Genomic DNA, 24,585 nt, shown 5'->3' with positions numbered 1-24,585 from the left:
AAAGATTGAGTTGTTTGGTCATACAAAAAGGTGTTATGCATGGTGTCCAAAAAAAACAGCATTCCAAGAAAAACACTTGATACCCACTGTAAAATTTGGTGGAGGTTCCATCATACTTTGGGGCCGGGAATCTTGTTAAAGTTGAGGGTCGCATGGATTCCACTCAGTATCAGTAGATTCTTGAGAATAATGTTCAAGAATCAGTGACGAAGTTGAAGTTACGCCGGGCATGGATATTTCAGCAAGACAATGATCCAAAACACCGCTCCAAATCCTCAGGCATTCATGCAGAGGAACAATTACAATGTTCTGGAATGGCCATCCCAGTCCACAGACCTGAATATCATTGAACATCTGTGGGATGATTGGAAGCGGGCTGTCCATGTTCAGCGACCATCAAACTTAACTGAACTTGAATTGTTTTGTAAAGAGGAATGGTCCAAAATACCTTCATCCAGGATCCAGGAACTGATTAAAAGCTACAGGAAGCGACTAGAGGCTGTTATCTTTGCAAAAGGAGGATCTAGTAAATATTAATGTCACTTTTCTGTTGAGGTGCCCATACTATTGCACCGGTCAAATTTTAATTTAATGCATATTGCACATTTTCTGTTAGTACAATAAACCTTATTTCAATCCTGAAATATTACTGTGTCCATCAGTTATTAGATATATCAAACTGAAATGGCTGTTGCAAATTCCAAAATATTTAGAACTAAAAATGATTAAGATTAATAGGGGTGCCCAAACTTTTTAATTTGACTGTATTGCCTATCCCCATAAAGCATGTGTTATGGGTAACATAAAACAATGCCTCTTGTTTTTATGGCACAGGATCTTCACAAATATGGCATTTGACCCAAGAAGGGGCATAAATTGATTTCTAAATGTGTTGCAGAAAATCAGTGCTGGAATACAAGCAAAGAAGCAATGCAGAGAAAAATGAGGTCAGGAATGCAGTCAGTGAATACAGCGAACATTTGATGAATATTTGCATGCTCAAGAGCTATAATGTACCTCAAATTAGTACACAAAAATGTGAAGTATCTTCAGTCTCTTCTAAATGTAGAAAATGAAATTGTAATCCCTTTGGAAGGTTGTGTGAATACAGCAATAATGTATAGAATCATGTATCTGTTCCTCTAAATTATAAGAATCAAGAAGGATTTCTGTGATATAAGGAGTTGACAAACATGGGGAAATGTGAGCTATTGTACATATGGGAGCAGGTGAAGTTATGGTATTCTCAGGTCTGGCAAACAAAATAAAAGGAGTTGTAGAGCTAAAAGAAAAAAATATAAATATTTTTGCCGCACTGTGTGATGTTAGAGGATGTATCCAGCATACAAATCGCCTCCCAAAATGTCAGCTCTCAACAAATAATCAATAGGATGCACAACAACAAAAACTCGGTCCAGAAAAAAGTATTCTTCTGTATGGTCACCTCCAGAGAAAGCCTGTGATAGCTCCCTAATACTATGGCATTATGACATTATGTGTATCGGTGATCAGTGATAGGGAATCTATATACCTGTATGAATTTTATGTGTGCAGCGATGTCACCTGCTTCACGTTGGTGTGATATATATTGTTACCTACACTGACATCAACACTAGTCAGATTTCTATGCCGATTGCAGACAGACTTCTAGACTGTTCTAATTATGCCCTGATCAGTGGCGTAACTACCTGGGTAGCAGGGATGGCGGCTGCCACAGTGCCCGGGACATTAGGGGCCCCGTGACAGCCACTACCGCTGTGTATTTTTTTTTCTTAATAGGCCTTTACCGGCTGGAGTATCAATCCTGGCAGGGGCCGAGATCGGTAAGTGATGCCATGGGCCCCTCAAACACTATTATTATACTCAGGGTCTTTTCAGAATAATGATTGGAGGCCCGGGAGAGGTAAGTGAACATAAAAAACTGTGTTACTTACCTTTCCACGCTCCTGGCACTCTTGGGCCTACTACTGTGAGGTCCCTGATGTCGCATGACTGGGGCGGCGACAGCCAATACCGCTGAGTTTTTTGTTTGTTTCCTCCCTTGGGTCTTCGACAACAAGTGATTATGAAGATAATCTTGTTTCCCTTAGTCCTAACAGCGGCACAATGTGGGGTATTTCTGCCCCTGTGTGCTGGTAGGACAGGCGGATTTTTAATTAGCCAATCAAAAAGCGTGGCTGGCCCTATAAGAGGGCACAAGAACCTCCCCTCTGCGTGTCAATACAAAAGTACCTCCATATTTATACACAGTTTTATACATAAGATATGATTCCCAGGGTGGGAAATCTTGTGCCGCTGTTAGGACTAAGGGAAACAAGATTATCTTCATAATCACTTGTTCCCTGTCGTCCGTACCAGCGGCACAATGTGGGGATATAGCAAGTAGGCCCCAAGATGGGTGGGATTATTCCATGACTGAGCTTAAAATGGTCTGGGCAAAGGCAGAGGAATCTGCCACCCGGTCCTTCAGGCGGTAATGCCGAATGAAGGTGGACTCAGATGCCCAGGAGGCAGCTGCACATATTTGATCTAAAGACAACGCACTCCTCTCAGCTCGAGAGGTGGACACTGCCCTGGTTGAGTGGGCATGAAGAAAAGATGGGGCCGGCAGCCCTTGGGCGGTATAGGCGACCTTTATAGTCTCGGAAACCCAGCGGGATATCGTAGCTTTGGCGGCTTTGGTGCCCTTGTTTTTCCCCGTATAGCTAATTAGCAGGTTTTCGGCCTGCCTAAAAGGGCGAGTGCGCTGCAGGTAAATTTGCAGGCATCTGACTACATCCAGCTTGTGCCATCTTTCCTCTTCAGGTGAAGAGGGGGAAGGACAAAATACTGAAAGGGAAATTGTTTGGTTCCTATTAACAGCGGATGGTATCTTGGGACGAAACCCTGGGAGGAACCTAAGCTGCACATGGTCCGAAAAGAAAATAGTATATGGCTCTTCAGCAGATAAGGCCTGTAGCTCACTAACTCTTTTGGCAGTTGTAACTGCCAATAGCAGTGCCATTTTGCCGGTCAGTAACTTAAGGGAGACATCCTCCAGGGGTTCGAATGGTTGGTCACAAAGAGCGTTCAGGACCGGAATAAGGTCCCATTGGTGGACAGGGGTGTTCACCACCGGTCTCAGCCTAGTTGCTCCTTTAATAAAGGTGCTCACTAAAGGATCCTGAGACAAACGCCTCCCCAGATAGGCGGACAGGGCCGCTACGTGTACCTTGAGTGTGGCCGCAGCAAGACCTCTGTCTAGTCCGTCTTGAAGGAAGTCCAGGATCGCCTCCGTCGGGGGATCAGTGGAGTCCACTTGATGCTGCAGACACCAGGCATTAAAGATGTTACCAATTCGACGGTAATTCCTGTTAGTCGAATCCGCTCTGGCGCTGGATAGGGTCTTCAAGACGGCTTGTGACAGTCCTCTATTCCTCAATAGGGACTGGTCAACCTCCAGGCTGTCAGGTTGAGTCTCCTCAGATCCTGGCATCTCAGCTCTCCTTGGGTTACCAGGTCTGGGAGAGGGGGAAGCCTCCAATATATGCCCTGACTCATTTGTATGAGCTGAGCAAACCAAGCCCTTTTTGGCCAGAACGGGATTATGGCTATTCCCGAGGCTTGGTCCTGTCTTATTTTGATCAATACCTTCGGTATGATTGGAATTGGAGGGAATATGTAAAACAGCCTGAACCTCCATGGGATGGACAGGGCATCCACTGCCAAGGGATTGTCCTCCTGGTATAGAGAGCAGAAGGTCCCTACCTTGGCATTGAGTCGGGTAGCCATTAGATCGACCTCCGGGAGACCCCATCTCTGGACGATCTGTTGGAATACGTCTGGATTGAGAGACCATTCTCCTGATACGGTAATACCCCGACTCAGATGATCCGCTACTATGTTCAGGGAGCCCTTTATGTGAACAGCGGATAACTGGACCAGATTCTTCTCTGCCCAGGTGAATATGAGATTCGTCTCTCTCAGTAAGGTTGGTGACCTGGTGCCCCCTTGTTTGTTTATGTAGACTACCACCGTCATGTTGTCTGACCTGATCTTGACAGACTTGCCTTTCAATTCCGGGGCAAAGTGTACTAGGGCCAGGTACACTGCTCTGAGTTCCTTGAGATTGGATGACCCCAGCTCCGGACATCTCCATCGTCCTTGTACAGTCTTGTCCTGGCAATGGGCTCCCCATCCCCACTGGGATGCATCTGTTGTCAACAGGGTCCACAATGTCGGGACCGTGGACCTTCCGTCTTTCAGGTGTATCCACCATCTGAGGGAAAGACGGGTAGCGGGAGAAAAGCAGATCTTCTTGTGCAGTCCCCGTGGAGACCTGTTCCAGGTTCTCAACACTTCCATCTGCAGGGGACGCAAATGCCATAAAGCCCAAGGGACTGCTCTGGCTGAGGATGACATTAGGCCGAGGACTCTCATGGCGGTGCGAATAGTTACCCGCCGGGTGTGTAATAGAAAACGTGCACTGGCCTGGATCCTTTCCTTCCTTGGGCTGGAGAGGAAGATCTGCATCGCTTCTGAATCCACTATGAACCCGAGGAATTTCCTCCGTGTGGATGGAACGATTTCGGACTTCTCCCAGTTGATGATCCATCCTAACTCTTGTAGGAAGCTGATGGCAAGGTTGAGCTGCTGGAGGAGAGCAGCAGGAGACTGAGCTTTCAGTAGCCAGTCGTCTAGGTAAGGAACGATGAAGAGACCCTGCAATCTGAGGGCCGCGGCGACCGGAGCGATCACCTTGGTAAATACCAGGGGGGCGGATGTAATGCCGAATGGCAGAGCTGTGAATTGAAAGTGCTCCCTGTGGCCGGCCATAGAAACGGCAATCCTGAGGAATTTCCTGTGGGAGTGAGCAATAGAGACATGAAGGTAGGCGTCCTTCAGGTCGAGGGTGACCATCACATCTCCTGGCTGGAGAAAAGCAGTCACGGAATCCACGGTTTCCATACGAAATGACCTCTTCCTGATAAAGCGATTGAGGTACCTCAGGTCTATTATCATTCTCCAGCCCCCGGTGACTTTGGGGACCAGAAAGACGGGGGAGTAAACTCCCCGACCGAGGTCTGAGGCTGGGACCTTCTCTAGGGCGCCTTTCACAACATACTCGGCGACCGAGGCCTCTAGACTGGCCTGTTGAGAAGGTGGAAGGGTTCTGGTGGCAACGAACCGATCTGGAGGTGGAAGCTGAAAATTGATAAGATACCCGTGCTGTATAATTCTTAACACCCATGGATCTTGAATATGGGTGACCCATGCTCTGAAGAAAGCGGAAAGACGTCCTCCCACAGGAAGGGGGGCCACAGGGAGCTGCCCCGCGTCAAAACTCCGGCTTCCTCTTGGTGTCTTCCCTGGAAGCACCTCGTCCAGTTCCCCTAGGGCGATATCTGGAACGCCTTTGCTGAGCCGGGCGTCTATAGTTGGAGGCCGAACCTCTGCCTCTAGAGGGGGCACGTCTGCCCCTGAAAGCTTGAGGTAAGGACTTCCCCTTACCTTCTGCTAATCCTTCCATGATGGTATCCAAGCCTCGGCCAAACACTCTTCCTGGCTCAAAGGGGAGAGCACAGAGAGCAGCCTTGGATGCGAAGTCTGCACGCCAAGGCTTTAGCCACAGGGGTCTACGGGCCGCAGTAGACAACGCCATCGATTTGGCTGAAATTTTTAATTGATGGCGGGAAGACTCCGCCAAAAAATCTGCAGCCCTATGAACATTCTTCATGGAAGCCAAGATGTCATCCCTGTCCACGCCGGAATCAATATCCCGCTCCAAGGTAGCTAGGCGGCTACGTAGAAAATCGCCCACAGTGGTAGAGGCTATGGCTACTGAAGCTTGGGCAGAGGAAGCAGAGTAAACCTTCTTCAATGTGGCGTCAGCCCTACGATCCAGAGGATCCTGAAGATTTGATCCATCTTCAAGGGGCACCAGGGTTCTACGAGACAACTTCGCCACGGCTAGATCCACCTTCGGGGGAGGCCCCCAGGAATCCCATTGAGCCGAATCCATAGGGAACAAGGTCTTAAAGATCCTGGAAAGGGAGTGTCCCTTCTCTGGCTGTTTCCACTGCTGCCCCATAAGGTCGGTCAGCGTGGCGTCCGCATGGAAGGCAATATGTCCCCCAGAGGCAGACGTAGAGGCTTCCCCGTCAACATCTCGGCCCACTGTAGACCGGATGGACTTCAGCAGCCTGCCTGTTTGTTCATAGTGGAACACAGGTCTGCTGGAAACTACTGAGTCGTCCTCGGAGGAATCATCCTCTGCCACCCGTAGATGTTCCAGGGGAGGGAGGGACGAGGAACGATGCTCAGTGCATGGTCTCTTGGTGAGCTGAGACAAGGTAGACTGTATGCCTTTAAGGGAATTATCCTGCAAAAAAATAAAAGGAGAGTACAAGCAAGGGAATTACATTTACCTGAGCGATGCCCAAACTCACCATCTCCTTGACCCAGGCCATCATATCTCTGGGAGAGGGCTCCTCTGGTGGAGGGCCTCTGCAACCGCGACAACGGGCCCATTCGTAGCCTAAAAATAATAGGCGGGTTATAGGACCAGTAGTACCCCAGAGAGGATGACCCTTTAAGCCGCTACCTACAATCAGGGAGCGGTGTGTCACAGTCAAAACAGGAAAGATGCTTCCTTTTAGCAGTAGCTTTCCTCCTAAAATCCCCCGGAGGGGTAGTAGAGGATGACATATCCTACAGAGAGAACAGACCATGCAAACCTTTGTACCAAGACATGTCAAGAATAAAAAGGGTAGATCTTACCAGGTCAGAAGACCGGATAGCAAGGTGACATCCAACAAGTTGGTAGAAACAGCAGTAGAAGCAACAGGAGCTTTAGGGTTACACAATACCCAGCCTTCAGCGCCACTAGGAAGCCGAAGGTAACTGCTAGCCGGCCGGCCTGACCTTTAACCCGGCCGGCCGGAAATGGGCGGAGCTACAGCTCCAAAAGTCTAACCCAAACAGGGTTAGAAAGGCAAGATTCCCCCCCCTCAGCAAGCCCCAACAAGGGCACCTACCTCAGCCTCCTAAGGCCAATTCCTGGCCCAAAACGCGGCCAGAGCCCTGCCGGAGCCTGGAGACCGCCGGCGCCAGTACTAGCAATGGCGCCGCCGTACTTCCAGCTTCCCAACCGGAAGTGCGCACCCGGCCAGCGGTCGCCGCGAAACATCGCCGGGAACTCTTAGTTCCGGCTGCCGCTCCATAGCTAATACAGCCACCGCATCAGCGAAGTGGCCGGAGGACGGGGATGCGGCGTAAGATGAAACAGACAGGTTCACCGGCAGCAGCAGAAGGCAGCCTAGGAGAAGAGAAGGTAGGAAGGAGGACGGAGGAAGGAGGGGGGGGGAGGGGGGGGTAAGCCACTTACAGGCTAATAACATTAATTCCCTCAACAGGGCCAGAAGATAGACCTTCAATCAAGAAGGGCCCTGGAGTAAGAAGCTAAGAAATGTGCTCAAAGGGTAAGTAACCCTAATGAGCCCAATAAGAGGACACAAGTCCTCCACCTGTCCTCTGTCCACACAGGACAGAAAAAAACACGCAGAGGGGAGGTTCTTGTGCCCTCTTATAGGGCCAGCCACGCTTTTTGATTGGCTAATTAAAAATCCGCCTGTCCTACCAGCACACAGGGGCAGAAATACCCCACATTGTGCCGCTGGTACGGACGACAGGGAACCATTGTTAATGGGTGTCCACAGTGGGCATAATACTGTGTGCAAAGGACACTATGAGGCATAATACTGTGTGCAGAGGCCACTATGGGGCATAATACTGTGTGCAGGGGCCACTATGAGGCATAATACTGTGTGCAGGGCCACTATGGGGCATAATACTGTGTGCAGGGGTTTATTTTGGGGCATAATACTGTGTGCAGGGGCCACTATGGGGCATAATACTGTGTGCAGGAGCCACTATAGGGCATAATACTGTGTGCTGGGGCCACTATGGGGCATAATACTGTGTGCTGGGGCCACTATGGGGCATAATACTGTGTGCAGGGACCACTATGGTGCATAATACTGTGTGCAGGGGCCACTATGGGGCATAATATAGAGTGCAGGAATGTGTGTGTGGGGGGGTCAGTTGTTGAGGTCTTCGCGTCGGTCGTGGGAAGGGGGGCCATGTCAAAAGTTCGCCATGAGGCCCTGCCGTTCCTGCCGTTACGCCACTGGCCCTGATTAATGTTACATAGTAGCTACATGTGATTATAAATGTATCTGCTACTTATACTGTGTATGTATCTATACTATGTATGTATCTATGTATACTATGTATACTATATATCTGCCTACTGTTATAGTATCCTATACCTGATTGCCATTTGATTTCAGTGCAATATCTAATATTTCATTATGCACTTTATAATACATATTAGGGAGACACTAATCCATAGCATTTAGCCTTGTATTAGTAGGATATTTATCTATTACATACGATTTGTCTCTGTAGCCCCATACATACGTGTTGAATGGGTTTGTCTGTTTATGGCAATTTAACATCTGCCCTGCTCTATTATTTTAGATTTTACATATATATTTTTGTGAATATACTAGTTTTCTATCAATAAATATTATATTTTTATAGATAATAAAATACTTTTTGTCTGGACCTTCTTATTGTGGTGCAGGTTAGGAGCTTCATATGGGCATATTTACAATCCATATTACATCTGTTTCTTGCAGAAAGGAATCCATTGCTAATAAGAACCTATGGTGTTATTCACAACTCCGCTTTTTTCCCATCTGCTTTTTGAAACATGCTCTAGTTTTAGGGTGAGACCCCACATTGCAGAAACGCAGCTTTTTTGTTGCAGATTTTGTTGCAGTTTTTTTTTAGCTAAAACCAAGATTGTCTATAAATGTCTGCTCAATCCACTCCTGGCTTTGGCTCAAAAACCACAACAAAATCTGCAACAAAAAAAGCTGCATTTCTGCAATGTGGGGCTTTAACCTTATACAGGGACTTAAATACTCCCATTATAGTGTATAAGAGAGCTTAAAAATACAGATGCATCATATTCTATGTTTCTTCAGTGATGGATCAGTATTTCACTTGTATTTACATTCATTGATATTAATATATTGGCAAAAAAAATGATCTGAACAGAAAATAAAATCAATTAATGTAAATAGATAGTACTGTATTCCCTGAAGATGCCAGGAAATGGTGAAACATGTCAGGGGGCTCCAGGTTATTCTTTTTTAATAGTGTCCTACCCTAATTGGATGTTTACTTGTTTCAGTGCATGACCGCAGCTGCACCGAAACTTCAATTCCAAATACTAAGGGTGAATTTTCATGGAGTAACGCTCCGCTCATTCTAAGATGTAAACACGTGTCAGAGTGACCGCTGTAAAACAGAATCCCATTAACTTCAATGGGTGCCAGTCTTACGAGCACTACACATTGAAATCAATGGGTTTAAAAGCCTCCCATTGATTTCAATGTTTAGTGCGCGTAAGACCGGCACCCATTGAAGTCAATGGGATTCTGTTTTACAGCGGTCACTCTGACACGTGTTTACGTGTCAGAATGAGTGGAGCGTTACTCCATGTGAATGCACCCTCACAATGACACAGCGAGGAATGTTTTCTGTATCTCTACGGTACACTACAGTATAGCGTATATATATATATATATATATATATATATATATATATATATATATATATATATATATACATTTATATACATGTATATGAGTGGAGCCGGTCCAATTTACAAATGCTCTCATAGATGTTTTTAGTATACTATAATAAGCAATGATATTTTATGATATGTGGAATTTGGGTAATTGTTGCCTGTGGGCAGTTGTTTTAATTGTACTTAGTAACTACCCTACCAAATCATGGACCTTTTGTTGGTATAATAAATGTAAATACAGATGAAATACTGAAGCAATATCAAAGGAATAATGAAGAGTCTTGTTCCTTAATACATCCGTATTCTGAATCCATAATATAGGCATATAACAATATGCCCATATATGAAATGTTGCTCCGGGACCACCATGTACAAAAAAAACCCCTTAGTTTACAAAGGTTGGTTGGAGCTTTGATATGTCCTCATTTAAAAAAAATTAATTTCTACAGCATAAGATTTATGAACATACAAGGTACTTCTACCCTCATCTACTGTATCTATTCCCTCTGGCCTCAAAGATTGCAAGCCCTTGTAGGCAAGGCCCTCTATCCAACTCTACCAGCTGGTCACTCTTAAGCTAAGGCCCTACTGGGCAGAAACCACGGCGTGAACGCATTGCAGTTCTTCCCGCAGCTCTTTCAAAAAAAGTTCACAGAGTTTTCATCCACAGACTTTCTGTTACAATTATATCTATAGGAAAGCCGCCGGCGTTTCTGTAGATATAATTGACATGCTGCGATTTTCAAAAACGTGATTTTTTCTGCAAATTGGGCACATGAATCCCATCCACTTTGCAAGTACTGTAAAACTCCGCAATTTTTACTGCGGGGTTTCTGCTGCGGTCAAATCACGTCGTTTCTGGCCAGTGGGGCCCCCCGCCTTCTGCTAGGTTCACACTAGCTCTGGATCTCTGTTGTTCGGGTCCATTGGTACTGAACAGTAGAGAGACAGACTAAAAAAGCCGTTACACAGAGCGCCAAGCGGACCTCATTGACTTTAATGGGGTCCATCGAGTGTTCATTGTTTTGAAGCTTCAACGGAGACTCCAACGGAGATGTGAACATAGCCTTAGTACTGTATTTGTTTTAACCCACAAATGTACGGCACTATGGAATCAATGGTGCACTAAAAATAAAATATTATATTGATAGTGGAGGCAGATATAACCACATCCAGTACATGGGCTTCGTTCACACTTCCACCTGGTGTCCGTCCATCGTGAATTTGCCTTAATATCAGAAAAACAGATTGGGAACAGTTTGCAAAAAGTCTGTTTAAAAGCCCATTCACTTCAATGGGTTCTTAAAGCAATCCACAGTTGTGTGTTAGCAGTCTCTCCGCCGTGAAACCGCTCTTTTAGATGGAGACCAAAGTCAGACATGCAGGACTTTGTTTCCGTCCAAAAGAAAAGCGGATTAATGGCGGAAAGGCTTCAAACGGACAACTGCGGATTGCTTTAAAAACCCATTGAAGTGAATGGATTTTTAAACAGACCATTTGCAAACTGATCCCAATCCCAAAGTGAATCCCATTCACACATTGCAGAAAAATATGTACAGTGGAAATGCTGCGATTTCTAAAACTGTTGCGTGGTTTCCCTATAGGTAAATTGAAAGCAGAAAGGTTTTCCCTACAGACTTTCTGTGAAAAGCACTGTGGGAAGAATCGCGATGCGTTGCTGCCATAGTTTTTCCATAGAGCTTTATTGCTCTGGCCCGCTATGTGGAGCTTTCAGCCTAAAAATCTGTTTCTTTTACTTTTTATTTTATCAGCAAAATCATCAATAAAAAAGAAGTGGACACAATATGGAACCTCAGAACCTCCATGGCGTATACTGCGTGTACTCTCCTTCTTTGCCTTCTGCCACTGTTTACACCCTTCTTTTACCCCGTAACTGCTACGTCCATACTTTGCTGTAATATACGTTTTCTAACCGAAGATTACTAAATTGTGCACCCATTACCACTCTCTTCTGACCTGGATCAATGTCCTGAGATTTCAATAGCTACATCAATTATATTTTGTGGCATGTGAGAACTGGCACTGTGTACGGGACTGGGGCTGTTATGAGGTTTCCAATATTCTATGTTACGAAGATTTATTTTACTTCCAAATTCCTCATTCCTTGTTAGCAATTGATAACACAGACACACTACATTGGCATTTACTCAGGTATTACTGTGCATGCAACCATTGATCCCCATGGATTGTCTCAAGCTGTAATAATTCAATGCACGCTAACATATCTGTGGTTGGTGACAAGACTCTGCAGAGATATTACTAATTCATGTTCGGCATCACGCTTCTGATATTCATGAATGTACAGTATATTGATTTGATCTATATTTATATTTCCCATATTCTTGAACCCTCTTACATCTTCAAAGTTCAGATTAATTATTAGATTCATTGTCGTATTGCAATTCACGATAGACTCTGCTTAATTGTATATTTAATAAAGACTATATACATTTACACAGAATTGACTGCAGAAGATCCAGTAGTTTAAAGTGAACAGGTGAATATAAGGATGTCTCTCTATCTTCACTCAGAATGTTAATTTATATAGAATCTGTTTTCATAATCAGTCACACACAGAAGCTTATGGAGAAGGGAAGAGTAGACTGTTGGATTTCCTGCCTTATTCTGTGCATTGACTCCATAGACTTCTATGTAATTGTCCGGGTTCTCTATACGGCTGCTGCACCTTTAACGTTACCTGGAAATCCTGGGAAGATTTTTCAGTTCCAGAGGTTTCCTGGCTTGGTCCAGTTAGCTGCAGAGGAGGTCTATAAAAGGCCACGCCCTCCTGACTTATATGTGGACTATTAGCTTAGTTTGTCATCTGCTAGTTTGCTACCTTAATTTGCTCCCGACTTTATATTCTTACTACTATACTGACCTCTGACTACATTCTTGGATTCCTCTCTGTCTGGTGATTTGGTTCTGGTATTCCCATTTGGTTATGAGTTGTGATTTGAAGATTATTCTCTGTTTTCTGACCCTGTGAGTAGTGTGTGGTTTCGCTGTTTGGTTCTTGCTCCAGTTCATCTATTTGGAGTACACTTTTCTGTTTTAGTGACAATTTCAGTCTCCAAATTCAGCTAAAGTCCATCTCATTTTGCAAGAAGCTCTGGTGAAGGCATCTGGGGCCGATCTTGGCTCGCAGAGATGTGTTGCATTTAGCTAGCATATTCTACTGCTCACAGTTGTCAGCCCATTTCTGCTGCTGCTCTCCTAAAGCCTGTTCTTAACCAACCTTGTTATTGTGGCCTTGCATCGGAATCCTAAGGCTCCGTTCTCACGAAGTAACGCGCCGCTCATTTAGACAAGTATACACGTGTCAAAGCGCGGCGCTTCAAAACAGATCCCATTGATTTCAATAGGTGCCAGCTTAAGCGCGTAACACATTGAAATCAATGGATTACAAAGCCTCCCATTGATTTCAATGTGTAGTGCGCGTAAGTCGGCACCCATTGAAATCAATGGGATCTGTTTTGAATTGCCGTGGATGCAAAATACATTGCACCTTTTCCCACAGCACTTTCCACAGAAAGCTTGCAACACTTTTGGAAATCACAGCAGTTTCTGCATTTATTTTTCAACAATGTGTAGATGTGATTTGCTAGAATTCTATCTGCTTTGTAGGGACTGTAAAATGCCTCGGTGAAGCCCAGGCCTAGGCCGGAGCCCACGGAACTTAAACGCGTAGACGCTGCGCCTGTACAGTGCAGGCAAAGTGGAAAAGCCATTGTGGCTTTGCAAATCGCAGCATGTCAATTATATCTACGGAAACGCCGGCGGCTTTCCCTTAGATATAATGTTAAGAGAAAGTCCGCAGAGGAAAACTCTGAACTTTCTCTTAAAAGCGCTGCGGAAAGAACCGCAATGCGTTCACGCAGCGGTTCTTTCCACAGCGCTTTAGCGCTGCGATTCCGGCCCATGGGTTCTTAGCCTTAGATAGGTTTTTTCCTTCTCCCGGCTCTATTTTTGATTCTCAATTATCCCTGAGCTAGTGTGTGGGGACTAGCTGCTATATTGTCTTCCATTGACAGCAGGTGGTCTAAGCAAGAGGATCTGATCTCTAACTTGCACACTATCAATGAGGCAGCTAATTGGCCTCAGTGGTCACATGTGACGAGGGTTTCTGCCGGCACTAGAGCCCAGGGGCAGGTATAATTTTTTTTTTTAATGTTTCACCTTCCCTACACTCCTGGATTCTTGGACAACTCCTTTAACAAGTGTTTGAAAAACTATGCCAATTTTTAGTTAAACTTGCTTTTTGCCACCATCATGGCCAGATGTAGGGTGATGGATTACTAATAAACATTTGACCATATCTTATAAAATATCTGTCTAATATCATAGCATATTTGTTTCACACAATGGTTCTTCTGATCTTAAACCTTAGACAAAAGGAACATTGCTAAACCCATGACACAATTTTTTTTTAAATTGTAGTTTTTATTAAAGATTTTGTATACATAACAAACAAGGAAGTCAGGTATTATCAAATCATCAAACAGTCAAGAAAAGGGTGTTTAAAAAGGAAAGGGAAGAAGTGGGGGAAGGGAGGAGTCAGAGACCTTGAAGGATACAATAAGGGTAAGTTCACACAGGGTTTTTTGGTGAGGGATTTGAGGCCGTAATCGACTCAAAATCCTGACCAAAAAGATAGCTCCCATTGAAACCAATGGGAGCCACTCAGGAGCTTTTTCCTGAGATGTTCATTCTTCAGGCCGAGTCGCCTCCACCCTCCAGACTAGGCCCATTCAATTGTGCCTAATCCAGAGCGGAGCACACGGCTGGATGCCGGTACAGTGCACCGGCTTTCAGTCGCAGCGACCTGGCTTTTGAATCAGAACCTGAGGCAGTTTGCGCCTCAGGTTCTGATCCAAAAAACTCAGTATGCTCTTACGCTAAGAGTCCCAGGGAGACAACACCGCCTGGAAGGCATCCAAAGTATGGTTGAGCGATGCAGTGAGGAATTCCATGCTGCACACAGATTTCATTCTGGCTATAAGATCAGAGTCTAGAGGGGGAGAGCGCCGCTTGTAGTGAAGAGCTGTAATGGTCTTAGTGGCTGTGCAAAGATAAAGGAACAGCTTCGAAGTCTGCTTCCCCAATAGTGTAGGGGTGAAGTTAAGCAAATAAACAAAGGGGTCTAACGGAATACACTGGAGGAAAAGGGCACCAGTAATAGACTGGATAGCAGACCAAAAAGGGCGGATACACGAGCAGTCCCAAAAGATGTGATACAATGACCCAATTTCTGTCTGCCACCGCCAGCACTGAGGAGAGATACTAGGGTTCAGGGAGTGCAGCAAAGCCGGGGTGTGGCACCAGTGCATTAGGGGTTTGTACTGGGTTTCACGAAATGAGATGCAGGTAGATGAGCTAGCCACGCGGGACCATATAATCTGCCACTGACCAGGCAAGATCTGCCTATCCAGGGCCACAGACCCCATGACACAATTTTTGAATTTTTACTCCATTTATTTAAGGAACAAAGTTATCCAACATGATATTCCTGCATTTACTCAATCAACTAATTAACCAAATTGAATTGATAATTATATTTCCCTGATTGAACACAGTCACACTTGATTGCAGCCAGCACTATTGAATCCAAGCCTTACTAACCTTACCCCTCGTTCACATCTGCATTGGTATTCCGTCTGGGGGAGTCCACATGGGGACCCCCCGGACGGAATATCAAATGCTGCGCAGTAAAAGCACACGGACCCCATAGACTATAATGGGGTCTGTGTGCTTGCCGCGAGCTGGCCGCATGAATCATGTGTACAGGAAAGTAGATTGTGAACTCCTTTCCTGTCCGCATGATCCCTGCAGAGCTCTGGCGGCGAACACATGGACCTCATTATAGTCTATGGGGTCCGTGTGCTTTCACTGGCACACCGCTTGCAGTTACGTTCAGTATTCCATTCGGGGAGGGGTCCTCATGTGGAATCCAAACACAGATGTGAACAAGGCCTTACTTGTTGCAGGTTTAGGAGTTCTGCGGACTGTTTGGACTCTGACTAGTTTACATGGCGCTTTTTCAATGAACAACTTCAAGTTTGCAGTTATGCGTAGCAAATGTCCACTGTGCCAGTATGCAGCAGTGAGCCCAGAGCAAAGCTCATGACAAGCCCTGTGTTTTCTGGCTCGGGATCGCTGAGAGAAGTGAATGGGACAATGGAGGTACAGACAGTACATGGATATCATTCTTGTGCCATCCATGCTGTTCAACCATAAACTGGCTACATACACAAGGTCCCCTATGGATTATGATTACATTTATTTCCAAAAGAGTGGGAAAAAAGGTGAAATATATCAGTCCATATGGTGACAAAACAAGGGGGTATAAAGGCACAAAAATGTGCAACTGTATTCCAAAGCATGGGCAGCGTACAGAATCTGACAGCATTGAAATCCCGATTTCTATTAGGTGAATCTTTCTTGCAAGGGCTCCTTTCTCATAAATTAGGCAAAAATATTGTCAAGGCAAAAAAAAGCACCAAATGAAAAAAACGCACAATAAAATTGCACAATTGATAAATAATCCCCATTGTGTACTCTGAGCTACAGTGTGATGAATTAATCTCCAAATTGAGTAGGCAGGTACATGGCAATGTAGATTGTCTGCCTTTCTATAACATATATTTGTAAGTATAAATAAAATCAACTTTTTTCCTTTTACCAGCTGTAGGTGACTGTCCTATGTTGCCATATTTCTCTTAAGAGAAATCCCACTCATGATTAGGCCTGGATGAATGGGCCTAATCAGGAGGGAGCCTTGACCCGCAGACCCCAAAACTGAATCAGCTGCGGAAAACGCAGCAAGATAGAGCAGGATACTTCTTTTTTCTGTGTTCTGCTGCGATCGCTCCCTCCCATGGAAAACAATGAGAGGCGGATTCCAGGAATCCACCACTATATCTGTGGCAAATTCATCCTTGTGAACAGGCTTATGGCCTCAAGCACATTGCAGTGATAAATCGCCATGTGATGGCTATTTTGTTTAACAGCCATCAGACGGCTGTTCTTGAACAATACAAGTCTATGGGAGCATTCATACAGAGTAACGCTGATTCTGGCACGATAACTCACGTAAGAATTAGAGATGAGCACGTAGTGTTCGATCGAATACTACGGTATTCGAAATACTCGTACTCGATCGAACACTACTAGCTGTTCGAAGTTTAAGGTTTGATGCAGAACCAGCGTTGATTGGCCCGAATGCTATACATTCTGCCAATCAACGCTGGTTCTTCTCTTACCTTTAGAAGTTTTCTCCGTGCAGTGTCCCCGCGGCGTCGGCTCTGCTCAGTCGGCTCTGCTCAGGCGTCGGGCCGGGCAGAGCCGACTGCGCATGCGCAGTCGGCTCTGCCTAGGCCCCGATGCCTAGGCAGAGTGAATTCCAGCCGGAAGACGCCGCGGGGGCGCTGTGCCGGGAGAAGACTTCAAGTAGAATCCAGCCCGACCGTCACTCGTGGACTTGGTAAGTATAATGTTATCGAATTTTGCGTACCCCTGAAACGAGCATTTCCCCCCATAGACTATAATGGGGTTCAAAATCCGTTCGAACAGTTGAACAGTGTGCGGCTGTTCGAATCGGATTTCGAACCTCGGACATTTTAGTGTTTGCTCATCTCTAGTAAGAATCATCGCTAATAAAAAGACTCCCATTGACTTCAATGAGTTTCGTTTTCCGTGCCGAACACATTGAAATCATTGGGAGGCTTTATAATAACCCATTGATTTCAATGTGTTCCATGCAGAAAACGAAACCCATTGAAGTCAATGGGAGTCCTTTTATCAGCGCTGATTCTTACGCAAGTTATCGTGCCAGAATCAGTGCCGCATTACTCCATGTGAATGCCCCCTATGAGTGTTTTCCCACGTCCACCCTGAATAATGTTTGTCAAAAAAAAGTCAATACAAGTCAATGGATGTGTTTTTGGCTGTCATTAATATGTATTTGCAGTGAAGTGAGAGACAGTGAAAACCAAGCAGTAACTTGGGTTAAAAAAAGACCAACAAAACTCATCCATTATTTTAAAAATGGATAACAAATGGATGTTAAAAAAAAACATTCAGATGATCTTGAAACAGACAAAAAGTATGTGACAGAGACAGAAAATATCAGTTTCATGCATTTTTACTTGCTGTTTTTTACAACGTTCACATACATGCAGCCTGAAGAAATGTTCTCGTTTCTAGTAGACCCCTGTCTACCGTGTAGCATTGATATTTTCTAATCTGGAAGAAGGCTACAGGGTTATATCTTAATGGTACCATGCTGGACTACATCTAATGCATTGAAAAACTTTTATTATTTTATTTTTGTGAGTAAGGAAATGGAAAAAACTGTTTTGTGCTGCTTCTATAACATTCACAATGTGAGATAACTTGGACTGAGTTGATGTTTTTATAGGACCATTTAAAACTTCACCTTTTTGATCACTTTTATGCTATTTTTTGTGAGGCTAGATGAACAAAAGATTCAATTCCATGTGAGTCTAAGAGGTTGGACACCCACCAATCAGAAAGTTATCCCATATGCTATATACAGTACACATGTGGACAAAATTGTTGGTACCTCTCGTTTAATGAACGAAAAACCCACAATTGTCACAGAAATAACTTGAATCTGACAAAAGTAATAATAAATAAAAATTGTTGACAAGCCACAAAGCTTCTGGGAGAATGTCCTATGGATGGATGAGACAAAAATCAAACTTTTTGGCAAGCTCTATGTTCACAGATGGAAAAATGAAGCATATCTTGAAAAGAACACTGTCCCTACTGTGAAACATGGAGGAGGCTCTGTTATGTTCTGGGGCTGCTTTGCTGCATCTGGCACAGGGTGTCTTGAATCTGTGCAGGGCACAATGAAATCTCAAGACTATCAAGGGATTCTAAAGAGAAATGTGCTGCCCAGTGTCAGAAAGCTTGGTCTCAGTCGCAGATCATGGGTCTTGCAACCAGATAATGACCCAAAACACACAGCTAAAAACACCCAAGAATGGCTAAGAGGAAAACATTGGAGTATTCTGAAGTGGCCTTCTATGAGCCCTGGCCTAAATCCTATTGAGCATCTTTGGAAGGAGATGAAACATGGTGTCTGGAAAAGGCACCTGTCAAACCCGAGACAACTGGAGCAGTTTGCTCATGAGGAGTGGCCCAAAATACCTGCTGAGAGGTGCAGAAGTCTCATTGACAGTTACAGGAATCGTTTGATCAACAAAGTTAGGACATGGAGGACACTTTGTTATGTTCTGTGGCTGCTTTGCTGCATCTGGCACAGGGTGTTTTGAATCTGTGCAGGGTACAATGAAATCTCATGTGTATATTTAATCCCAAGCTTGTATATGTCGAAGACTGAAAAGTAAAACTGCAAAACAGACACGTTTCATGTGGAAAAACATTGCTCAATGAAGTGTACCTTAGAGAGTCACATGAATATCGCTGCTTAAGGTAGTATGTGAGAAAAGATGATTTTTAGTACATTAGCCGGTACTTGCGATAGTGTTAAAATCCAAAATGCTAGAAATATATAGATACAAAATGGATCTTCAAAACCAGAATATAACAGACTGGTAAAGTAAAAAATGAGAGTTACTTACCAGATATGTCAGACAGATGTGAAGGTGTTGGATGCTCAGTGTTCTGATTCTTATAATGCATGGATGACTTCTAGGCTCTCAATATGTTTGTCCACCCCTGCAGGAAATCAAGATGAAATCACATTAGCACATTAGAATCACAGAACCAGTTGGAAGTAGGAATAGTAGAGACATAATACAGAAAATTCTGACATCGAATGCGGGTTTCAAACACGGAATGCAATTTAAATAGAAAAGTTATTAAAATGACCAATAATGCACCAATGTACCAAAAAAAGTCAATTAAGGGCTGCAGGGAATTATAAAATCTGAAGCGCCTTATACCTGAATCACACAAGGAAACTACGCTACAGATCTCCATCACTGAAGGGATTATATCATGAAAGTATTGCAGTTTTTTCAATAGCTGGAATATTAACATTTTAATTTCAAACACATAGAGCCTTGTGCTTAGAAATTGTTCTAAGAAGAAAGTGTCGGTAATGCCCATGGCAAACAGTCAGCGCACTCTTTCATTTGTTTCAATATATGCTCTGGGAATCTGACTGGCAGCGATAGATTTCATAGTGTCTATATGACAAACCTGCCAATAGTAAAGACGTTTGCAAATAATCTAGTCAATATGCAAACCCTTACAAACATGTCACCTGGAACGCTTTCATTTCCATCATAGAAATTGATAACCCTTCGTGTTTATTTGACTCTTCTTCACTTCTGCAAAATTACATATTAACAGCAGTCAGTTTTAATAAATATAATGGGGCTGCTTTATTAAGACTGGCGTACAGCACACCAGTCTTGATTAGAGATGAGCGAACACTGTTCGGATCAGCCGATCCGAATAGCACGCTCCCATAGAAATGAATGGAAGCACCTGTGACGCCGGCCGGCCGCCGGCAAAGTCATCTCTAGTCTTGATGAATGGCCACGCCTGGGGCGAGCTGTGCCAAAATACATCTCTTTTTAATTTTATCACATCTCAGGTGTCCCATGTGAAAGAAATGGAATTCTTTACCGGATTGTGGCTGGTGTAGATGTCAGCCATTATTCGTACCACTTTTCCATGGTAGTAACTTGATATTTGTCATGATGTGGAGCTTTATCCTCTTCTCACCCACTTTTAAGAAAAGTGGCAACTGTGCTGCAAATGGGGAAAAGTCACAAACTTTGCACCTTTTAAGATGCCTTATATTCCAGAAAACTGGTGTACAAGGCATGATAAATTGGCCCCATAACATATATTATAAGCTTGTCTTGAAATGTTGTCACAAATAATAGCAGAACTAACTCCTATGAGTTAAAAGCCAATTGTCTTTATTCTAAATCCTTTCCAACTTCAGATATGACGAATAGAATAAACTCCATGAACTTTCTCTTCAAAGTACTGCGGAAAGAACCGCAATGTGATCAAGCAGCGGTTCTTTCCGTAGCGCTTTGAAGAGAAAGTTCACAGAGTTTTCCTCTGCGGACTTTCTCTTAACATTATATCTACGGGAAAGCCGCCAGCGTTTCCGTAGATATAATTGACATGCTGCGATTTGCAAAGCCGCAACGGCTTTGCAAATCTCAGCGTGTCAGCGCTGCGATTTTTTCCACAAAGTGGGCATGGGATTCGCATAAATCCCATCCCCTTTGCTTGCACTGTAAAACTCCGTGCGGGCAAATCACGGCGTTTACGTCCCGTGGGTCGCCCGGCCTTACACAGTATTTCTGTATGAGAGCTATTTTTTGTGTGGTGAAGTGTAATTTTCAGTGGCATCATTTTGCAGTACATGAAAAAATATAACAGAGGATGTTGTGGTACCAAACTCAAACTAAATACACAAGGGGTTCCCTATACAAGGCTCCATAGTCGTCCCTTGCTAGTAGTCAATCCTTGGGACAAGAGTGGAGCAAACTGGTGGGGCCACAATTAAAGTGCAGGGTCAATGCCTCCAGTTATGGTGAGAGAGATTCATTTAAGGACCCCTTAACACGGAGTAAACGCGTGTGTATTTTGGCAAAATACACGTGTAAAAATACACGTGTAAAAATCAGACTCCCATTGACTTCAATGGCATTTTCTTTTACACGTGTAAAAAAACACGTCAAATGACACGTCAAAATACACATCAAAATACACGTCAAAATACACGTGTAAAATGTCATTGAAGTCAATGGGAGTCTTATTGTTACACGTGTATTTTTACACGTGTATTTTGCCAAAATACACACGCGTTTACTCCGTGTGAAGGGGCCCTAATTCACCTCTACCTTCCACACCATTCCCAGCAGTATTCCAATGTCTAGCCTGTTAATCAAATGCAGAAGTACGTGCAGGGAGAGGAGGTAACATCTCCATAGGACAAGCACAGTCACATTATCTAACTAGAGCACCCCTTAGGAGTATGTAGAAAGGTTGGTCAATCCATAGAGCTACAGCTCTCCTAGTAATAGACTCCAGACTCAGTACTCTTAATGAACAGCTAGCATGTCACCCCATGAACAGTACATGAAAGATGTAGTGATTAGAGATGAGTGAGTAGTACTCGATCGATTAGGTAATACTACGGTATTTGAAATACTCGTACTCGATCGAGTACCACTCGCTGTTCGAATGTAAAAGTTCGATGCAGAACCAGCATTGATTGGCCGAATGCTATACAGTCCGCCAATCAACGCTGGTTCTTCTCCTACCTTTAGAAGTCTTCTCCGTGCAGCTTCCCCGCGGCGTCTTCCAGCTCTGAATTCACTCTGCCAGGCATTGGTCCTGGGCAGAGTCGACTGCGCATGTCCACTTGTAGTGCAGGCATGCGCAGTCGGCTCTGCCCAGGCCCGATGCCTGGCAGAGTGAATGAAGAGCCGGAAGACGCCGCGGGGACGCTGCAAGGAGAAGACTGCTCAGAGGATCCAGCCCGACCCTCACTCGTGGACTTGGTAAGTATAATTTGATTGAACGTTGCCTACCCCTGAAACGAGCATTTCCCCCCCATAGACTATAATAGGGTTCGATATTCGATTCGAGTAGTCGAATATTGATGGTCTACTCGAAACGAATATCAAACCTCGAACATTTTACTGTTCGCTCATCGCTAGTAGTGATGTCCCACGTCCTTCGCTAAGCTGCTGATTGGCCTCAGCGTTCACGTGTGACAGAGACTTACACTAGAGGAAAACATGAGGCAGTAGGACCAGACCACACTGGGAGTCACTGGGGACAGAAGAATGTGTTTTGTTTTTTTTCACCTTTCCTAAAATAAATAAATATACAGTCCTATGAAAAAGTTTGGGCACCCCTATTAATCTTAATCATTTTTAGTTCTAAATATTTTGGTGTTTGCAACAGCCATTTCAGTTTGATATATCTAATAACTGATAGACACAGTAATATTTCAGGATTGAAATGAGGTTTATTGTACTAACAGAAAATGTGCAATATGCATTAAACCAAAATTTGACCAGTGCAAAAGTATAGGCACCTCAACAGAAAAGTGGCATTAATATTTAGTAGATCCTCCTTTTGCAAAGATAACAGCCTCTAGTCGCTTCCTGTAGATTTTAATCAGTTCCTGGATCCTGGATAAAGGTATTTTGGACAAACAATTCAAGTTCAGTTAAGTTAGATGGTCGCCGAGCATGGACAGCCCGCTTCAAATCATCCCACAGATGTTCAATGATATTCAGGTCTGGGGACTGGGATGGCCATTCCAGAACATTGTAATTGTTCCTCTGCATGAATGCCTGAGGATTTGGAGCGGTGTTTTGGATCATTGTCTTGCTGAAATATCCATCCCCGGCGTAACTTCAACTTCGTCACTGATTCTTGAACATTATTCTCAAGAATCTGCTGATACTGAGTGGAATCCATGCGACTCTCAACTTTAACAAGATTCCCGATGCTGGCATTGGCCACACAGCCCCAAAGCATGATGGAACCTCCACCAAATTTTACAGTGGGTAGCATGTGTTTTTCTTGGAATGCTGTTTCTTTTTGGACGCCATGCATAACGCCTTTTTTTTATAACCAAACAACTCAATTTTTGTTTCCAAAATGAAGCTGCCTTGTCCAAATGTGCTTTTTCATACCTCAGGCAACTCTATTTGTGGCGTACGTGCAGAAACGGCTTCTTTCTCATCACTCTCCCATACAGCTTCTATTTGTGCAAAGTGCGCTGTATAGTTGACCGATGCACAGTGACACCATCTTTAGCAAGATGATGCTGCAGCTCTTTGGAGGTGGTCTGTGGATTGTCCTTGACTGTTCTCACCATTCTTCTTCTCTGCCTTTCTGATATTTTTCTTGGCCTGCCACTTCTGGGCTTAACAAGAACTGTCCCTGTGGTCTTCCATTTCCTTACTATGTTCCTCACAGTGGAAACTGACAGGTTAAATCTCTGAGACAACTTTTTGTATCCTTCCCCTGAACAACTATGTTGAACAATCTTTGTTTTCAGATCATTTGAGAGTTGTTTTGAGTAGCCCATGATGCCACTCTTCAGAGGAGATTCAAATAGGAGATCAACTTGCAATTGGCCACCTTAAATACCTTTTCTTATGATTGGATACATCTGGCTATGAAGTTCAAAGCTCACTGAGGTTACAAAACCAATTTTGTGCTTCAGTAAGTCAGTAAAAAGTAGTTAGGGGAATTCAAATCAATAAAATGATAAGGGTGCCCATACTTTTGCACCGGTCAAATTTTGGTTTAATGCATATTGCACATTTTCTGTTAGTACAATAAACCTCATTTCAATCCTGAAATATTACTGTGTCCATCAGTTATTAGATATATCAAACTGAAATGGCTGTTGCAAACACCAAAATATTTAGAACAAAAAATGATTAAGATTAATAGGGGTGCCCAAACTTTTTCATAGGACTGTATCTATTCTAAACAAGCCCTTTAAGTTTAATAATAGAGATGAGCGAGTACTTTTCGGATCAGCTGATCCGAACAGCTCGCTGGCATAGAAATGAATGGACATAGCCGGCACGCGGGGTGTTAAGACGCCTGCCGCCGTCAAAGCGGAAGTACCAGGTGCATCCATTCATTTCTATGGAGCGTGCTGTTCGGATTGGCTGATCCGAACAGTACTCGCTCATCTCTATTTAATAACTGAAAAGATTGGGGAAAAAAAACTGGAATCCAACAGGTTTTAAATTTTGCGTTGTACACCATGCTGCAGGTCACTATGATTATGGCAATACCATATTTTTTATATTTTTTATACTGTTTTTACGTAATAAAAAATCAAAAGGAGAGCTATATGAGGGTTGTTGTTTTTTTTTTGTTTTTTTTTCCAGGTTGAGCTTTAGTTGGTGTTGGTACCGTT

The 24,585-nt window shown here is 43.9% G+C and overlaps 1 protein-coding gene across 13 annotated transcripts in view; it reads right to left on the bottom strand.

Moving 5' to 3' along the window:
• The window catches only part of NRXN2 (neurexin 2), a 631,600-nt gene that overhangs the window by 474,492 nt on the left and 132,523 nt on the right, over nucleotides 1–24,585 (bottom strand). For all 13 annotated transcript variants that reach the window (XM_075281756.1, XM_075281763.1, XM_075281760.1 and 10 more), the window contains exon 2: nucleotides 19,274–19,370. The gene's annotated coding sequence lies outside the window, so the exon portion shown is untranslated. The remainder of the gene's footprint in view (nucleotides 1–19,273; nucleotides 19,371–24,585) is intronic.

Source organism: Leptodactylus fuscus, chromosome 7 (genome assembly GCF_031893055.1).
Source record: "Leptodactylus fuscus isolate aLepFus1 chromosome 7, aLepFus1.hap2, whole genome shotgun sequence".
Classification (NCBI taxonomy): domain Eukaryota; kingdom Metazoa; phylum Chordata; class Amphibia; order Anura; family Leptodactylidae; genus Leptodactylus; species Leptodactylus fuscus.
The sequence above is the reverse complement of the archived record's forward strand: the minus strand, read 5'-3'. Positions and strand labels throughout refer to the sequence as shown.